At 48.0% G+C, this 20,078-nt stretch overlaps 1 protein-coding gene across 3 annotated transcripts in view; it reads left to right on the forward strand.

Moving 5' to 3' along the window:
* The first annotated feature begins 1,188 nt into the window (after positions 1–1,188).
* Positions 1,189–20,078, forward strand: part of FYN (FYN proto-oncogene, Src family tyrosine kinase) — a 292,152-nt gene continuing 273,262 nt past the window's right edge. For 2 of the 3 annotated variants that reach the window (XM_073575992.1, XM_073575991.1), the window contains exon 1: positions 1,195–1,632. The gene's annotated coding sequence lies outside the window, so the exon portion shown is untranslated. Of the gene's footprint in view, positions 1,633–20,078 lie in introns of all 3 variants that reach the window. The other variant, XM_073575994.1, reaches the window with a different exon arrangement.

The raw sequence follows: 20,078 nt of genomic DNA on the forward strand, positions 1-20,078 counted from the left end.
GCTTCACCTGCCCGAGGTTGTTGTCCAATCGGTATCCCCGGGGCCGCGTATGTCCTGTGGTAGGTCGTGTCAGGGTCACCCCCCTGACTGTCTTCTCCTGTCAGTCCCCTGGTCGAGCTCTTCACCGTTCTCCATCTTCTGTCCTGAGTCTTCCTCTGCTGAGCTCCTCCCGGGACTAACCTAACCTCTGGAACCCCAACCAGTCCTCTTTATCCCCTCTCTCACTGGGAATTTCCCTCCTGGGTTCCTATCTCCCCGCCCCCCCCCCCATGACTAAGCAGTTTCTATAGTGGTAAGCTGATGTTAAGTCCTGAACTACACTCCCCCTGCCATCTTGTGGTCAAATTTCGGTACTGCACTCCCTTTTCTGTCTTTCCCTGCTGTTACCCATTGCCAATCTCCGTCTGTAGTGCACAAATCTGCAGTCTTCCAGTCTCCTTCTTCCAGTCAAGTCTGTCCGTTAAGTCACCTTCCCCACACTGTAAGAAATCCCTGCCCTCTGTCTTCATTGTAACACTACCCCTTCCCATCAGCGTCAGTTACGGCCCCGGAATCCCGCGCCTGCGCCTCCCCAGGAATCCACACCTCATCCTCCCTTCTGTGGGCGCTGCATTCAGGGATCATCTGCGCAGGCGCCGGTGACTTCCGCTCCAGTGACCTGTGGTGTGCGCGCCGATAAGGTGCTCTCCCGGCTTCCTTCCTGCATAGTCATCGCTATATACACATTATTCCTAGAAAACCAGTCCTCGAGGGGTTAAGGACCTAATCTGCCCACATTGAATCATGTGTAAAAATGGCTGTTTTAGTAATATCTATTGCTGTCAGTGCACATGGCAGCCCCATGCTTAGTGGCATCCACATCCCCAGTGGCAGCCCCATCCCCAATGACAGCCCCATCCCCATCCTCTGTGGCAGCCCCATCCCCAGTGGCAGCCCCATCCCCAGTGGCAGCCCCGTCCCCAGTGGCAGCCCCGTCCCCAGCGGCAGCCCCGTCCTCAGCGGCAGCCCCGTCCTCAGCGGCAGCCCCCTCCCCAGCGGCAGCCCCGTCCCCAGCGGCAGCCCCGTCCCCAGCGGCAGCCCCGTCCTCAGCGTCAGCCCCGTCCTCAGCGGCAGCCCCCTCCCCAGCGGCAGCCCCCTCCCCAGCGGCAGCCCCGTCCCCAGCGGCAGCTCTGCAGACCACCACATTACTGTGTGCCATGTCTGCTGTCATCCATGCTGGAGTCTCCCGCACATCCGAGGACTGCTCCCTGCACTGGGGGAGTGTGGTGGTCTCCAGAGGAGGAGTGAAGTGATGCATAGGATGAGGAAGACCCTCCCTAGCAGTGGGCTGAACAGCCTGGGGTTGGTTCAGTGCCCATCACACTCAGAGCCTAACCACTCGCGGGGATCCGCAGCTTTTGTCACCCGTGGGCAGTAGCAGGACCGGAGCTAAGGCGGCGGTCCCGGGCAGGAGGCAGCAGCGCAGCCTGGACTCCGCAGCCCCCTCTCCCGGTCACACACAGCAGAGGAGGAGGAGGGCGCTGCTGTCAGACGCGGCTCCACTGCACGACACGCCGGGTGTGACCGCAGCTCACCCGCTCCAGCCGCCAGGAGGGCGCCCCGTGGTGATGAGTGCGGAGCCGGCCAGTGCAGGTACGGAACGCCCGGGCGGCTGGGAACGGGGCCCGTTATTGTCCCATTGTCCATGGCTCCTTTGTGTACTGTAGGAGGGCACAGCGACATGGCCGGGCACGGGGATGTGGCAGGACGCCGGGCCCCAGCTCCCTGGCACAGCATTGCGTGTCTGTGGGAATCTCCTCCGTGACCGTGTACGCTGTGTGCTGCACATGGCGCAGGTGGCATATGGGCACGGGCCGGCCGCACGCTGCAGTATGCCTGCGGTACATGGTGGCACAGAGCGGCACATACAGGCCAGTCCCAGCGGGTGGCACACAAAGCCCTCTTTCATGGAAGCCCCGGGGCGGCGGGTATTACACCGGGGGCTGTTGTCTGCGCGCAGTCTTCCTGGCATTGCAGTGTGGGTGCTGAGGGGGCTTCATGTGCTGTCTCTACACGACCCCCGGCTCTGGAGCAGGCTGACAACCGCTCAACACAGGGACCCCCGACTCAAGAGCAGGCTGACAACCGCTCAGCACAGGGACCCCCGGCTCTGGAGCAGGCTGACAACCGCTCAACACAGGGACCCCCGACTCAAGAGCAGGCTGACAACCGCCCAGCACAGGGACCCCCGACTCAAGAGCAGGCTGACAACCGCTCAGCACAGCACAGGGACCCCCGGCTCTGGAGCAGGCTGACAACCGCACCAGCTCAGCACAGGGACCCCCGGCTCTGGAGCAGGCTGACAACCGCTCAGCACAGGGACCCCCGGCTCTGGAGCAGGCTGACAACCGCACCAGCTCAGCACAGGGACCCCCGGCTCTGGAGCAGGCTGACAACCGCTCAGCACAGGGACCCCCGGCTCTGGAGCAGGCTGACAACCGCTCAACACAGGGACCCCCGACTCAAGAGCAGGCTGACAACCGCTCAGCACAGGGACCCCCGGCTCTGGAGCAGGCTGACAACCGCCCAGCACAGGGACCCCCGGCTCTGGAGCAGGCTGACAACCACCCAGCACAGGGACCCCCGGCTCTGGAGCAGGCTGACAACCGCTCAGCACAGGGACCCCCGGCTCTGGAGCAGGCTGACAACCGCTCAGCACAGGAACCCCCGGCTCTGGAGCAGGCTGACAACCGCTCAGCACAGGGACCCCCGGCTCTGGAACAGGCTGACAACCGCTCAGCACAGGGACCCCCGGCTCTGGAGCAGGCTGACAACCGCTCAGCACAGGGACCCCCAGCTCTGGAGCAGGCTGACAACCGCACCAGCTCAGCACAGGGACCCCCGGCTCTGGAGCAGGCTGACAACCGCACCAGCTCAGCACAGGGACCCCCGGCTCTGGAGCAGGCTGACAACCGCACCAGCTCAGCACAGGGACCCCCGGCTCTGGAGCAGGCTGACAACCGCACCAGCTCAGCACAGGGACCCCCGGCTCTGGAGCAGGCTGACAACCGCTCAGCACAGGGACCCCCGACTCAAGAGCAGGCTGACAACCGCTCAGCACAGGGACCCCCGGCTCTGGAGCAGGCTGACAACCGCTCCAGCTCAGCACAGGGACCCCCGGCTCTGGAGCAGGCTGACAACCGCTCAGCACAGGGACCCCCGACTCAAGAGCAGGCTGACAACCGCTCAGCACAGGGACCCCCGGCTCTGGAGCAGGCTGACAACCGCACCAGCTCAGCACAGGAACCCCCGGCTCTGGAGCAGGCTGACAACCGCTCAGTACAGGGACCCCCGGCTCTGGAGCAGGCTGACAACCGCTCAGCACAGGGACCCCCGGCTCTGGAGCAGGCTGACAACCGCTCAGCACAGGGACCCCCGGCTCTGGAGCAGGCTGACAACCGCTCAGCACAGGGACCCCCGGCTCTGGAGCAGGCTGACAACCGCACCAGCTCAGCACAGGGACCCCCGGCTCTGGAGCAGGCTGACAACCGCTCAGCACAGGGACCCCCGGCTCTGGAGCAGGCTGACAACCGCACCAGCTCAGCACAGGGACCCCCGGCTCTGGAGCAGGCTGGCAACCGCTCCAGCTCAGCACAGGGTTGTCACCAGCTCGCCTTCATCCGGTGTAGCATCGGCATATTACTGCAGAACTGGACGTGGCATTCTGGAGCCGCGGAAAGCTGGATGATTGGTTGCTGAGGTTTTTGGATGTTTTCTAAACTTTAATTTCTAATCAGTGCATCTCTATAAAATCAAGATGTTGGCTGCAGTCAAGTGACATTATGTGTGATGGATAGTGGCATTATGTGTGATGAATAGTGGCATTATGTGTGATGGATAGTGGCATCAGAAAAGAGCGACCAGAATGGTGACCGGTCTGCAAACCCTGTCTTATGAGGAAAGGTTGCAGGATTTGGAAATGTTTAGCTTGCAGAAGAGAAGACTGAGAGGAGACTTAATAGCTGTCTACAAATATCTCAAGGGCTGTCACAGTGTAGAAGGATCAACTTTATTCTCATTTGCACAAGGAAAGACTAGAAGCAATGGGATGAAACTGAATGGGAGGAGACACAGATTAGATATTAGAAAAAACTTTTTGACAGAGTGATCAATGAGTGGAACAGGCTGCCACGAGAAGTGGTGAGTTCTCCTTCAATGGAAGTCTTCAAACAGAGGCTGGACAGACATCTGACTGGGATGATTTAGCGAATCCTGCTTTGAGCAGGGGGTTGGACCAGATGGCCCAGGAGGTCCCTTCCAACTCTACGATTCTACGATTCTATGATTATGTATGATAGATAGTGGCATTATGTGTGATCGATAGAAGCATTATGTGTGATGGATAGTGGCATTATGTGTGATGGATAGTGGCATTATGTGTGATAGTGGCATTATGTGTGATCGATATAGGCATTATGTGTGATGGATAGTGGCATTATGTGTGATAGTGGCATTATGTGTGATTGATAGTGGCATTATGTGTGATCGATAGTGGCATTATGTGTGATCGATAGTGGCATTATGTGTTATGGATAGTGGCATTATGTGTGATGGATAGTGGCACTATGTGTGATGGATAGTGGCATTATGTGTGATGGATAGTGGCATTATGTGTGATGGATAGTGACATTATTTGTGATAGTGGCATTATGTGTGATTGATAGTGGCATTATGTGTGATCGATATAGGCATTATGTGTGATGGATAGTGGCATTATGTGTTATGGATAGTGGCATTATTTGTGATAGTGGCATTATGTGTGATGGATAGTGGCATTATGTGTGATAGTGGCATTATGTGTGATGGATAGTGGTATTATGTGTTATTGATGGTGGCATTATGTGTGATGGATAATGGCATGTGTGATGGATAGTGGCATTATGTATTATGGATAGTGGCATTATGTGTGATAGTGGCATTATGTTACGGATAGTGGCATTATGTGTTATGGATAGTGTTATTATGTGTGATGGATAGTGACATTATGTGGTATGGATAGTGGCATTATGTGTGATTGTTAGTGGCATTATGTGTGATCAATAGTGGCATCATGCGTTATGGATAGTGGCATGATGTATGATAATTAGTGGCATTGTGTGTGATCTATAGTGGCATTATGTGTGATGGATAGTGTCATTATGTGTGATAGATAGTGGCATGATGTGTGATAGTGGCATTATGTGTGATGGATTGTGGAATTATGTGTTATGGATAGTGGCATTATGTGTGATAGATAGTGGCATTATGTGTGATGGATAGTGGCATTGTGTGTGATGGATAGTGGCATTATGTGAGATCGATAGTGGCATTATGTGTGATCGATACTGGCATCATGTGTTATGGATAGTGACATTATGTGTGATCAATAGTGGCATTATGTGTGATCATTAGTGGCATTATGTGTGATCATTAGTGGCAATATGTGTTATGGATGGTGACAATATGTGTTATGGATAGTGGCATTATTTGTGATCAATAGTGGTATTATGTGTTATGGATAGGGGCATTATGTACGATCGATAGTGGCATCATGTGTTATGGATAGTGGCATCATGTGTTATGGATAGTGGCATTATGTGTGATCAATAGTGGCATTATGTGTGATCATTAGTAGCATGTGTTATGGATAGTGGCATTATGTGTGATCATTAGTGGCATTATGTGTTATGGATGGTGGCAATATGTGGTATGGATAGTGGCATTATGTGTGATCAATAGTGGCATTATGTGCTATGGATAGTGGCATTATGTGTTATGGATAGTGGCATTATGTGTGATCAAAAGTGGCGTCATGTTTATTGATGGTGGCACTATCATGTGTGATGGATATTAGCAGTGACATTATGTGTATTGATGGTGGCACTATCATGTGTGATGGATAGTATCAGGGGAATTATGTGTATTGATGGTGGCACTATCATGTATGATGGATATTATCAGGGGCATTATGTGTATTGATGGTGGCACTATCATGTGTGATGGATATTAGCAGTGACATTATGTGTATTGATGATGGCACTATCATGTGTGATGGATAGTATCAGGGGAATTATGTGTATTGATGGTGGCACTATCATGTATGATGGATATTATCAGGGGCATTATGTGTATTGATGGTGGCATTATCATGTGTGATGGATATTATCAGAGGCATTATGTGTATTGATGGTGGCATTATCATGTGTGATGGATATTAGCAGTGACATTATGTGTATTGATGGTGGCACTATCATGTGTGATGGATATTAGCAGTGACATTATGTGTATTGATGGTGGCACTATCATGTGTGATGGATATTATCAGGGGCATTATGTGTATTGATGGTGGCACTATCATGTGTGATGGATATTAGCAGTGACATTATGTGTATTGATGGTGGCACTATCATGTGTGATTGATAGTATCAGGGGAATTATGTGTATTGATGGTGGCACTATCATGTGTGATGGATAGTATCAGGGGAATTATGTGTATTGATGGTGGCACTATCATGTATGATGGATATTATCAGGGGCATTATGTGTATTGATGGTGGCATTATCATGTATGATGGATATTATCAGGGGCATTATGTGTATTGATGGTGGCACTATCATGTGTGATGGATATTAGCAGTGACATTATGTGTATTGATGATGGCACTATCATGTGTGATGGATAGTATCAGGGGAATTATGTGTATTGATGGTGGCACTATCATGTATGATGGATATTATCAGGGGCATTATGTGTATTGATGGTGGCATTATCATGTGTGATGGATATTATCAGAGGCATTATGTGTATTGATGGTGGCATTATCATGTGTGATGGATATTAGCAGTGACATTATGTGTATTGATGGTGGCACTATCATGTGTGATGGATAGTATCAGGGGAATTATGTGTATTGATGGTGGCACTATCATGTGTGATGGATATTATCAGAGGCATTATGTGTATTGATGGTGGCATTATCATGTGTGATGGATATTAGCAGTGACATTATGTGTATTGATGGTGGCACTATCATGTGTGATGGATATTATCAGGGACATTATGTGTATTGATGGTGGCATTATCATGTGTGATGGATATTATCAGAGGCATTATGTGTATTGATGGTGGCATTATCATGTGTGATGGATATTATCAGGGGAATTATGTGTATTGATGGTGGCATTATCATGTGTGATGGATATTATCAGAGGCATTATGTGTATTGATGGTGGCATTATCATGTATGATGGATATTATCAGGGGCATTATGTGTATTGATGGTGGCACTATCATGTGTGATGGATATTATCAGGGGCATTATGTGTATTGATGGTGGCACTATCATGTGTGATGGATATTATCAGGGACATTATGTGTATTGATGGTGGCACTATCATGTGTGATGGATATTATCAGGGACATTATGTGTATTGATGGTGGCACTATCATGTGTGATGGATATTATCAGGGGCATTATGTGTATTGATGGTGGCATTATCATGTGTGATGGATATTATCAGAGGCATTATGTGTATTGATGGTGGCATTATCATGTATGATGGATATTATCAGGGGCATTATGTGTATTGATGGTGGCACTATCATGTGTGATGGATATTATCAGGGGCATTATGTGTATTGATGGTGGCACTATCATGTGTGATGGATATTATCAGGGACATTATGTGTATTGATGGTGGCACTATCATGTGTGATGGATATTATCAGGGACATTATGTGTATTGATGGTGGCACTATCATGTGTGATGGATATTATCAGGGGCATTATGTGTATTGATGGTGGCATTATCATGTGTGATGGATATTATCAGGGGCATTATGTGTATTGTTGGTGGCACTATCATGTGTGATGGATATTATCAGGGGCATTATGTGTATTGTTGGTGGCATTATCATGTGTGATGGATATTATCAGTGGCATTATGTGTATTGTTGGTGGCACTATCATGTGTGATGGATATTAGCATGGCATTATGTGTGGCTGAGATTAGTGCCAGTTATCACTGCCTGAACTATCTGTACCGTCCGTGTAACAATGTAAGTGGGGGAAGAACCCTTACAAGACGTGAAGCAGCGGTATTCCACCAGCCTATTGAGACCTTGTGTTTTCCTGCTTGTTTTCAACTCATCAACTCCCACATCCTTCCTCCCCCAGATAAGCAATGTTTCCAGCCGTTCTTTTTCCTCTTCTTGCTCCTTTGGTCCTTTCCACGCCCAGACCAAATTTTCTTACTTAACACATTGATTTTAGAATCAATGACATTGTATGAACTGCATATGGGCCCTATGTGTCTGTGACAGATGCTGTGGTGGCCCCCTTACCGCTATATAGTGGGGGGGTGAGCCTAGCCATGGACTTTTTCGAAACAGATGAAAGAACTAAAGGCCAGGGCCATCAGCAGAATCCAGGCGCTGGTTACTGCAGCCAGTACTCTGCGAATGGCCTGATTACTGTGGTAACGCCCGTGTGCAGGAGGGACATTTGCTCTAGAAGCCGTTGCCTAATGTCTGATTTGAAGTGGCTTCTTTGTAGCTGATGCTGAAGATGAAGAACATCCGCTCCGGTAGTGTTCGCTGTCTGGATAAGTTATGCAGATGAGTTTCAAGCACTATTTCGGTGTCCCCATTACTTCTGATTTCGGCTCATTTTCGTCTCAGTTTTGGACGAAACTTTGAATCTTTTTTCCACACGTCGTAGGTGGTTATATGTAAGAATGGGAATCTGGAGCTTTGTGGTTTGTTTGCTTGTTTTTTTAAAGAGAACCTGTTACCTCTCCGGACACTTCTGACACTAAGAATTCTGGATCATCACATTTTAGATCTCTGTGTTCCTCTGTTTTCTTTTATCAAAGGGAAATTTGTGAATAAATGGACAAATGGGTATTACCGTTCACCTTGCCAAAGGTGCGTTTCCCATACGCAGTCTGACACTGAGAGCACTGATTGGACAGTATCAGACTGTGTATGGACACGCCCCCAAGCTGGTCACTCCCAGATGTGAGTATATTAATCATTTCTGGGAGGAATAACAGAAGAACAGAACAATGAAAAGATCTAAAAAAAGATGGTCCAGAACATTAAGGGCAAGACAAGTATGTTCTATAGGGCATGGTATGAGAAGTGACAAATGCTCAGAATTATCAATATTGTTGAGGACCAGTTTTGAGGTGTGTTTGTAGATTGTCTCATAGCTCATTGTCAGGCTAGGGTCCCAAGAACATATTTTCTGTCATCTGAGAAAATTGGTCCAATTATGCTAGCCACATTCTGATTAGGCAGGGATCACACTACTGTGTGTGATGCGAGAAACTTGCACAAATTTTCGTATCAACACCCGGCGCTGCCGCCGTCACTCAGGACTGGAGCTGCGGCTGCATAGAAATACATGCATAGAAATAAATGCAGCCGCCGCTCCAGTTCTGAGTGCCGGCGGCAGCGCCGGGTGTTGATGTGAGAGAGTAGTGTGATCCCGGCCTAAGAGTGCGATCAGAGTGCAATCAGTGCGATCAGAATGCAATCAGAGTGAGATCAAAGTTCAAACAGACTCTGACTAAGGAAAATAATCAGATATGTGCACGGCCCAATAGACATACATTGGTCCGAGTGCGATCAGATGTTTTGTCAGGGCGCACTCAGGCCAAAAATATGATCGTGTGACTCTAGCCTAAATGTCTCTAATACTTTTACTTCTCTAAAGGTCTAACATTTAGTCCAGACTGGTACACATGGCACAGCTGGTAACAAGCCATATAACCGCACCACCATCTCAACCTTATTGAAAGACACAGGCCCCATTTTGCACGCCAGTCATGATGAAGGGTCCACTAGAGTATAATGCATCAAATTTATTAAAGGGATTATCAATATATGTTCCCTTATGCACCAAAAGACTTACTGCCAGCCTGTTCTGCCCGGTGCTGATATCTGCCAGCTCAGAGTAGTCACAGACAGAGTTTAAGGCTAAGTGCACACGTACCGGAACTCTCGCGGAAATTACCACAAGAATTCCGGAATTCCATTCCGCGGGAAAATCGCATTTTAAATTCCCGCGATTTTCCTGCGGAAAAACTAGCATTTTGCAAGCGTAATTAGCTTGCAAAATGCTAGCGTTTTCCAAGCGATCTGTAGCATCGCTTGGAGAACTGATTGACAGGTTGGTCACACTCGTCAAACATAGTGTTTGACGAGTGTGACCAACTTTTTACTACTGAGGCCGCCTATGCGGCATCAGTAGTAAAAGATATAATGTAAAAAAAAATAAAAAATAGTGTTATTCTCACCTTCCGACGTCCCGCGCATCCGTTCCCAGTAATCCTTTGCGAAAATGCCGTCCGTTCTCTCGGGATCGCGATGTTCGCGGTAATTGGCGATGGCGTCGCGCGAATGACCGCGAGACTTCGCGATCCCGCGAGAACGGGCGCCATCGCGGGCATTTTCGCAAAGGCTTACTGGGATCGGGAGGGTGGAGAGAGGCGGGAATGCTGCGCGGGACGCCGGAAGGTAAGAATAACAATATTTTTTATTTTAAATTCTATTTTTTACAGGGATATGGTACCCAAAGCCCGGAGGACAGTCTCCTCTCCTCCGGACCGTGGGTACCATCCGCAATTGTTCTGCTTACTTTCCGCATGGTGTGCACAGCCACATGCGGGAAGTAAACGGAACAATGCATTCCTATGGGTGCGGGATCGCCGCGATTCCGCAAATTAATGATCATGCTGCGTTTTTTACCGCGAAGCGATTCCGCCGCGGTAAAACCGCAGCATTAGCACAGCATTGCGGAACCCCATAGGAATGCATGGGATGCTTATTTTTCGCGGCAAAATTGCGCGGTTAAAACCGCCGCGGAAACGCGAAAAAAACGCCACGTGTGAACTCAGCCTTAGATGACCCCTTTAAGAGGCCTCTTTATGAATTGGTCTCATCTTTTAAAGACTGGAGTACATTTATGTCTTAATTTACGGCCCCCTGTCTCTGGACAGCTGCATTCATTTTTCAGAAAAGTTGATAAAGGTGACTTAAAAACAGTAAAATTTTCAACATTTTTGCGCAAAAAAAGACAGAATTTCAGTTTGACTCTAGAATTGTGGTGAAAAGTGTTTGATGATTTGGGGCCAAAGTTGTAATGTCTCAGCTGTTCCATAATATGGTGCCCTCCAGCTGTCCTGTAAATGTCCCTGGTACATGTAGACATCATAGCCGTATAATGTGGTGCCCTCCAGCTGTCCTGTGTCTGTCCCTGGTACATGTAGACATCACAGCCATATAATATGGTGCCCTCCAGCTGTCCTGTGTCTGTCCCTGGTACATGTAGACATCACAGCCATATAATATGGTACTCCAGCTGTCCTGTGTCTGTCCCTGGTACAGTACATGAAGACATCATAGCCATATAATATGGTACTCCAGCTGTCCTGTGTCTGTCCCTGGTACATGTAGACATCATAGCCGTATAATGTGGTGCCCTCCAGCTGTCCTGTGTCTGTCCCTGGTACATGTAGACATCACAGCCATATAATATGGTGCCCTCCAGCTGTCCTGTGTCTGTCCCTGGTACATGTAGACATCATAGCCATATAATATGGTACTCCAGCTGTTCTGTGTCTGTCCCTGGTACATATAGACATCATAGCCATATAATATGGTGCCCTCCAGCTGTCCTGTGTCTGTCCCTGGTACATATAGACATCATAGCCATATAATATGGTGCCCTCCAGCTATCCTGTGTCTGTCCCTGGTACATGTAGACATCATAGCCATATAATATGGTGCCCTCCAGCTGTCCTGTGTCAGTCCCTGGTACATATAGACATCATAGCCGTATAATATGGTACTCCAGCTGTCTTTTGTCTGTCCCTGGTACATGTAGACATCATAACCGTATAATATGGTGCCATCCAGCTGTCCTGTGTCTGTCCCTGGTACATATAGACATCATTGCCATATAATATGGTACTCCAGCTGTCCTCCCTAGTACATGTAGACATCATAGCCATATAATATGGTACTCCAGCCATCCTGTGTCTGTCCCTGGTACATGTAGACATCATAGCCATATAATATGGTACTCCAGCTATCCTGTGTCTGTCCCTGGTACATGTAGACATCATAGCCATATAATGTGGTGCCCTCCAGCTGTCCTGTGTCTGTCCCTGGTACATATAGACATCATAGCCATATAATATGGTGCCCTCCAGCTGTCATGTGTCTGTCCCTGGTACATGTAGACATCATAGCCATATAATATGGTACTCCAGCTGTCCTGTGTCTGTCCCTGGTACATGTAGACATGATAGCCATATAATATGGTACTCCAGCTGTCCTGTGTCTGTCCCTGGTACATGTAGACATCATAGTCATATAATATGGTGCCCTCCAGCTGTCCTGTGTCTGTCCCTGGTACAAATAGACATCATAGCCATATAATATGGTGCCCTCCAGCTGTCCTGTGTCTGTCCCTGGTACATGTAGACATCATAGCCATATAATATGGTGCCCTACAGCTGTCCTGTGTCTGTCCCTGGTACATATAGACATCATAGCCATATAATATGGTGCCCTCCACCTGTCCTGTGTCTGTCCCTGGTACATATAGACATCATAGCCCTATAATATGGTGCCCTCCAGCTGTCATGTGTCTGTCCCTGGTACATGTAGACATCTTAGCCATATAATATGGTACTCCAGCTGTCCTGTGTCTGTCCCTGGTACATGTAGACATCATAGCCATATAATGTGGTGCCCTCCAGCTGTCCTGTGTCTGTCCCTTGTACATATAGACATCATAGCCCTATAATATGGTGCCCTCCAGCTGTCATGTGTCTGTCCCTGGTACATGTAGACATCATAGGCATATAATATGGTACTCCAGCTGTCCTGTGTCTGTCCCTGGTACATGTAGACATGATAGCCATATAATATGGTGCCCTCCAGCTGTCCTGTGTCTGTCCCTGGTACAAATAGACATCATAGCCATATAATATGGTGCCCTCCAGCTGTCCTGTGTCTGTCCCTGGTACATGTAGACATCATAGCCATATAATATGGTGCCCTCCTCCAGCTGTCCTGTGTGTGTCCTTGGTACATATAGACATCATAGCCATATAATATGGTGCCCTCCAGCTGTCCTGTGTCTGTCCCTGGTACATATAGACATCATAGCCATATAATATGGTACTCCAGCTGCCCTGTGTCTGTCCCTGGTACATGTAGACAACATAGCCATATAATATAGTACTCCAGCTATCCTGTGTCTGTCCCTGGTACATGTAGACATCATAGCCATGTAATATGGTGCCCTCCAGCTGTCCTGTGTCTGTCCCTGGTACATGTAGACATCATAGCCACATAATATGGTACTCCAGCTATACTGTGTCTGTCCCTGGAACATGTAGACATCATAGCCATATAATATGGTGCCCTCCAGCTGTCCTGTCTGTCCCTGGTACATGTAGACATCATAGCCATATAATATGGTGCCCTCCAGCTGTCCTGTGTCTGTCCCTGGTACATATAGACATCATAGCCATATAATATGGTGCCCTCCAGCTGTCCTGTGTCTGTCCCTGGTACATATAGACATCATAGCCCTATAATATGGTGCCCTCCAGCTGTCATGTGTCTGTCCCTGGTACATGTAGACATCTTAGCCATATAATATGGTACTCCAGCTCTCCTGTGTCTGTCCCTGGTACATGTAGACATCATAGCCATATAATGTGGTGCCCTCCAGCTGTCCTGTGTCTGTCCCTTGTACATATAGACATCATAGCCCTATAATATGGTGCCCTCCAGCTGTCATGTGTCTGTCCCTGGTACATGTAGACATCATAGGCATATAATATGGTACTCCAGCTGTCCTGTGTCTGTCCCTGGTACATGTAGACATGATAGCCATGTAATATGGTACTCCAGCTGTCCTGTGTCTGTCCCTGGTACATGTAGACATCATAGTCATATAATATGGTGCCCTCCAGCTGTCCTGTGTCTGTCCCTGGTACAAATAGACATCATAGCCATATAATATGGTGCCCTCCAGCTGTCCTGTGTCTGTCCCTGGTACATGTAGACATCATAGCCATATAATATGGTGCCCTCCTCCAGCTGTCCTGTGTCTGTCCCTGGTACATATAGACATCATAGCCATATAATATGGTACTCCAGCTGTCCTGTGTCTGTCCCTTGTACATGTAGACATCATAGCCATATAATATGGTACTCCAGCTGCCCTGTGTCTGTCCCTGGTACATGTAGACAACATAGCCATATAATATGGTACTCCAGCTATCCTGTGTCTGTCCCTGGTACATGTAGACATCATAGCCATGTAATATGGTGCCCTCCAGCTGTCCTGTGTCTGTCCCTGGTACATGTAGACATCATAGCCATATAATATGGTTCTCCAGCTATCCTGTGTCTGTCCCTGGAACATGTAGACATCATAGCCATATAATATGGTGCCCGCCAGCTGTCCAGTGTCTGTCCCTGGTACATGTAGACATCATAGCCATATAATATGGTGCCCTCCAGCTGTCCTGTGTCAGTCCCTGGTACATATAGACATCATAGCCGTATAATATGGTACTCCAGCTGTCCTCCCTAGTACATGTAGACATCATAGCCATATAATATGGTACTCCAGCCATCCTGTGTTTGTCCCTGGTACATGTAGACATCATAGCCACATAATATGGTGCCCTCCAGCTGTCCTGTTTCTGTCCCTGGTACATATAGACATCATAGCCATATAATATGGTGCCCTCCAGCTGTCATGTGTCTGTCCCTGGTACATGTAGACATCATAGCCATATAATATGGTACTCCAGCTGTCCTGTGTCTGTCCCTGGTACATGTAGACATGATAGCCATATAATATGGTACTCCAGCTGTCCTGTGTCTGTCCCTGGTACATGTAGACATCATAGTCATATAATATGGTGCCCTCCAGCTGTCCTGTGTCTGTCCCTGGTACAAATAGACATCATAGCCATATAATATGGTGCCCTCCAGCTGTCCTGTGTCTGTCCCTGGTACATGTAGACATCATAGCCATATAATATGGTGCCCTCCAGCTGTCCTGTGTCTGTCCCTGTTACATATAGACATCATAGCCATATAATATGGTGCCCTCCAGCTGTCCTGTGTCTGTCCCTGGTACATATAGACATCATAGCCCTATAATATGGTGCCCTCCAGCTGTCATGTGTCTGTCCCTGGTACATGTAGACATCTTAGCCATATAATATGGTACTCCAGCTGTCCTGTGTCTGTCCCTGGTACATGTAGACATCATAGCCATATAATGTGGTGCCCTCCAGCTGTCCTGTGTCTGTCCCTGGTACATATAGACATCATAGCCCTATAATATGGTGCCCTCCAGCTGTCATGTGTCTGTCCCTGGTACATGTAGACATCATAGCCATATAATATGGTACTCCAGCTGTCCTGTGTCTGTCCCTGGTACATGTAGACATGATAGCCATGTAATATGGTACTCCAGCTGTCCTGTGTCTGTCCCTGGTACATGTAGACATCATAGTCATATAATATGGTGCCCTCCAGCTGTCCTGTGTCTGTCCCTGGTACAAATAGACATCATAGCCATATAATATGGTGCCCTCCAGCTGTCCTGTGTCTGTCCCTGGTACATGTAGACATCATAGCCATATAATATGGTGCCCTCCAGCTGTCCTGTGTCTGTCCCTGGTATATATAGACATCATAGCCATATAATATGGTGCCCTCCAGCTGTCCTGTGTCTGTCCCTGGTACATATAGACATCATAGCCCTATAATATGGTGCCCTCCAGCTGTCATGTGTCTGTCCCTGGTAAATGTAGACATCTTAGCCATATAATATGGTACTCCAGCTGTCCTGTGTCTGTCCCTGGTACATGTAGACATGATAGCCATGTAATATGGTACTCCCGCTGTCCTGTGTCTGTCCCTGGTACATGTAGACATCATAGTCATATAATATGGTGCCCTCCAGCTGTCCTGTGTCTGTCCCTGGTACAAATAGACATCATAGCCATATAATATGGTGCCCTCCATCTGTCCTGTGTCTGTCCCTGGTACAAATAGACATCATAGCCATATAATATGGTGCCCTCCATCTGTCCTGTGTCTGTCCCTGGTACATGTAGACATCATAGCCATATAATATGGTGCCCTCCAGCTGTCCTGTGTCTGTCCCTGGTACATGTAGACATCATAGCCATATAATATGGTGCCCTCCAGCTGTCCTGTGTCTGTCCCTGGTACATATAGACATCATAGCCATATAATATGGTACTCCAGCTGTCCTGTGTCTGTCCCTGGTACATGTAGACATCATAGCCATATAATATGGTACTCCAGCTATCCTGTGTCTGTCCCTGGTACATGTAGACATCATAGCCATATAATATGGTACTCCAGCTGTCCTGTGTCTGTCCCTGGTACATGTAGACATCACAACCGTATAATATGGTGCCATCCAGCTGTCCTGTGTCTGTCCCTGGTACATATAGACATCATTGCCATATAATATGGTACTCCAGCTGTCCTCCCTAGTACATGTAGACATGATAGCCATATAATATGGTACTCCAGCCATCCTGTGTCTGTCCCTGGTACATGTAGACATCATAGCCATATAATATGGTACTCCAGCTATCCTGTGTCTGTCCCTGGTACATGTAGACATCATAGCCATATAATGTGGTGCCCTCCAGCTGTCCTGTGTCTGTCCCTGGTACATATAGACATCATAGCCATATAATATGGTGCCCTCCAGCTGTCATGTGTCTGTCCCTGGTACATGTAGACATCATAGCCATATAATATGGTACTCCAGCTGTCCTGTGTCTGTCCCTGGTACATGTAGACATGATAGCCATATAATATGGTACTCCAGCTGTCCTGTGTCTGTCCCTGGTACATGTAGACATCATAGTCATATAATATGGTGCCCTCCAGCTGTCCTGTGTCTGTCCCTGGTACAAATAGACATCATAGCCATATAATATGGTGCCCTCCAGCTGTCCTGTGTCTGTCCCTGGTACATGTAGACATCATAGCCATATAATATGGTGCCCTACAGCTGTCCTGTGTCTGTCCCTGGTACATATAGACATCATAGCCATATAATATGGTGCCCTCCACCTGTCCTGTGTCTGTCCCTGGTACATATAGACATCATAGCCCTATAATATGGTGCCCTCCAGCTGTCATGTGTCTGTCCCTGGTACATGTAGACATCTTAGCCATATAATATGGTACTCCAGCTGTCCTGTGTCTGTCCCTGGTACATGTAGACATCATAGCCATATAATGTGGTGCCCTCCAGCTGTCCTGTGTCTGTCCCTTGTACATATAGACATCATAGCCCTATAATATGGTGCCCTCCAGCTGTCATGTGTCTGTCCCTGGTACATGTAGACATCATAGGCATATAATATGGTACTCCAGCTGTCCTGTGTCTGTCCCTGGTACATGTAGACATGATAGCCATATAATATGGTGCCCTCCAGCTGTCCTGTGTCTGTCCCTGGTACAAATAGACATCATAGCCATATAATATGGTGCCCTCCAGCTGTCCTGTGTCTGTCCCTGGTACATGTAGACATCATAGCCATATAATATGGTGCCCTCCTCCAGCTGTCCTGTGTGTGTCCTTGGTACATATAGACATCATAGCCATATAATATGGTGCCCTCCAGCTGTCCTGTGTCTGTCCCTGGTACATATAGACATCATAGCCATATAATATGGTACTCCAGCTGCCCTGTGTCTGTCCCTGGTACATGTAGACAACATAGCCATATAATATGGTACTCCAGCTATCCTGTGTCTGTCCCTGGTACATGTAGACATCATAGCCATGTAATATGGTGCCCTCCAGCTGTCCTGTGTCTGTCCCTGGTACATGTAGACATCATAGCCATATAATATGGTACTCCAGCTATCCTGTGTCTGTCCCTGGAACATGTAGACATCATAGCCATATAATATGGTGCCCTCCAGCTGTCCTGTGTCTGTCCCTGGTACATATAGACATCATAGCCATATAATATGGTGCCCTCCAGCTGTCCTGTGTCTGTCCCTGGTACATATAGACATCATAGCCCTATAATATGGTGCCCTCCAGCTGTCATGTGTCTGTCCCTGGTACATGTAGACATCTTAGCCATATAATATGGTACTCCAGCTCTCCTGTGTCTGTCCCTGGTACATGTAGACATCATAGCCATATAATGTGGTGCCCTCCAGCTGTCCTGTGTCTGTCCCTTGTACATATAGACATCATAGCCCTATAATATGGTGCCCTCCAGCTGTCATGTGTCTGTCCCTGGTACATGTAGACATCATAGGCATATAATATGGTACTCCAGCTGTCCTGTGTCTGTCCCTGGTACATGTAGACATGATAGCCATGTAATATGGTACTCCAGCTGTCCTGTGTCTGTCCCTGGTACATGTAGACATCATAGTCATATAATATGGTGCCCTCCAGCTGTCCTGTGTCTGTCCCTGGTACAAATAGACATCATAGCCATATAATATGGTGCCCTCCAGCTGTCCTGTGTCTGTCCCTGGTACATGTAGACATCATAGCCATATAATATGGTGCCCTCCTCCAGCTGTCCTGTGTGTGTCCCTGGTACATATAGACATCATAGCCATATAATATGGTGCCCTCCAGCTGTCCTGTGTCTGTCCCTGGTACATATAGACATCATAGCCATATAATATGGTACTCCAGCTGTCCTGTGTCTGTCCCTTGTACATGTAGACATCATAGCCATATAATATGGTACTCCAGCTGCCCTGTGTCTGTCCCTGGTACATGTAGACAACATAGCCATATAATATGGTACTCCAGCTATCCTGTGTCTGTCCCTGGTACATGTAGACATCATAGCCATGTAATATGGTGCCCTCCAGCTGTCCTGTGTCTGTCCCTGGTACATGTAGACATCATAGCCATATAATATGGTTCTCCAGCTATCCTGTGTCTGTCCCTGGAACATGTAGACATCATAGCCATATAATATGGTGCCCGCCAGCTGTCCAGTGTCTGTCCCTGGTACATGTAGACATCATAGCCATATAATATGGTGCCCTCCAGCTGTCCTGTGTCAGTCCCTGGTACATATAGACATCATAGCCGTATAATATGGTACTCCAGCTGTCCTCCCTAGTACATGTAGACATCATAGCCATATAATATGGTACTCCAGCCATCCTGTGTTTGTCCCTGGTACATGTAGACATCATAGCCATATAATATGGTGCCCTCCAGCTGTCCTGTTTCTGTCCCTGGTACATATAGACATCATAGCCATATAATATGGTGCCCTCCAGCTGTCCTGTGTCTGTCCCTGGTACATATAGACATCATAGCCATATAATATGGTGCCCTCCAGCTGTCATGTGTCTGTCCCTGGTACATGTAGACATCATAGCCATATAATATGGTGCCCTCCAGCTGTCATGTGTCTGTCCCTGGTACATGTAGACATCATAGCCATATAATATGGTACTCCAGCTGTCCTGTGTCTGTCCCTGGTACATGTAGACATCATAGCCATGTAATATGGTGCCCTCCAGCTGTCCTGTGTCTGTCCCTGGTACATGTAGACATCATAGCCATATAATATGGTACTCCAGCTGTCCTGTGTCTGTCCCTGGTACATGTAGACATGATAGCCATATAATATGGTACTCCAGCTGTCCTGTGTCTGTCCCTGGTACATGTAGACATCATAGTCATATAATATGGTGCCCTCCAGCTGTCCTGTGTCTGTCCCTGGTACAAATAGACATCATAGCCATATAATATGGTGCCCTCCAGCTGTCCTGTGTCTGTCCCTGGTACATGTAGACATCATAGCCATATAATATGGTGCCCTCCAGCTGTCCTGTGTCTGTCCCTGTTACATATAGACATCATAGCCATATAATATGGTGCCCTCCAGCTGTCCTGTGTCTGTCCCTGGTACATATAGACATCATAGCCCTATAATATGGTGCCCTCCAGCTGTCATGTGTCTGT

Source organism: Dendrobates tinctorius, unplaced genomic scaffold (genome assembly GCF_039654945.1).
Source record: "Dendrobates tinctorius isolate UK_male_01 unplaced genomic scaffold, ASM3965494v1 ptg000046l, whole genome shotgun sequence".
Taxonomy (NCBI): Eukaryota; Metazoa; Chordata; class Amphibia; order Anura; family Dendrobatidae; genus Dendrobates; species Dendrobates tinctorius.